This window comes from Echinops telfairi, unplaced genomic scaffold (genome assembly GCF_000313985.2).
Source record: "Echinops telfairi isolate 266 unplaced genomic scaffold, ASM31398v2 ScPeMD7_17;HRSCAF=63, whole genome shotgun sequence".
Lineage (NCBI taxonomy): Eukaryota > Metazoa > Chordata > Mammalia > Afrosoricida > Tenrecidae > Echinops > Echinops telfairi.
Window position 1 is genome coordinate 7,185,773 of NW_022103914.1, and position 1,009 is coordinate 7,186,781.

Sequence of the window (1,009 nt, forward strand, 5' to 3'; positions counted from 1 at the left end):
GTAGAATTGGGATTATGATAGTGGTGGTGGGGGAAACATTTAGGAACTAGAGGAAAGTTGTATGTTTCATCGTTTCTACACTGTACCCTGACTGGCTTGTCTCCTCCCCGCGACCCTTCTGTAAGGGAATGTCCAATTGCCTACAGATGGGCTTTGGGTCCCCACTCCGCACTCCCCCTCATTCACAATGATAGGATTTTTTGTTCTTTGATGCCTGATACCTCATTCCTTCGACACCGTGTGCTCACCCCCCCAATACAATCACTGAAGACAAATGGGTGCATAAGCAAATGTGGTGAAGAAAGCTGATGGTGCCAAGTTATCAAAAGATAAAGCATCTGGGGTCTTAGAGACTTGAAGGTAAACAAGCGGCCATCTAGCTTGGAAGCAACAAAGCCCATATGGAAGAAACACACCAGCCTGTCAATGGTACTTTTATGAACCCAGTTCACTGAAGAGGGCTACGAAGGCAAGAGACTCCCTCAAAGAGGGAGAAAGAAGTCAACATTAATTCTAAATTCTAAAATCTGAGTAAGATTTAAATGAGGAAACCAGGGCTTCAAAAACTCACGAAAAAATTTGTTTTAATTCCATTTTTTATTAACCTTGTGGAGTCCCCACATATATGACGAGATCACTAAGTTTATGTGACCTATCTCCCATATTTGTTATGAAACAGATTTAATTGTAAATTATGTGTTCTATGGGTAAACGGGACAAATGAGCTTCTCTTTTTAAAAAAAATCATTTTATTGGGGACTCATGCAACTCTTATCACAATCCATAAATACATCTATTGTGTCAAGTACATTTGTACATTCGTTGCCATCATCATTTTCAAAACATTTGCTTTCTAAGCCCTTGGTATCAGCTCCTCATTTTTTCCCCTCCTTCCTCATGAGCCCTTGATAATTTATAAATCATTATTATTTTGTCATGTCTTGCACTGTCTGACATCTCCCTTCACCCACTTTTCTGTTGCCCGTCCCCCAGGGTTATATGTAGATCC

At 40.5% G+C, this 1,009-nt stretch overlaps 1 protein-coding gene across 1 annotated transcript in view; it reads left to right on the forward strand.

The window, feature by feature from the left end:
- Window positions 1-1,009, forward strand: part of ACAP2 (ArfGAP with coiled-coil, ankyrin repeat and PH domains 2) — a 153,085-nt gene that overhangs the window by 107,074 nt on the left and 45,002 nt on the right. The window lies entirely within an intron of this gene.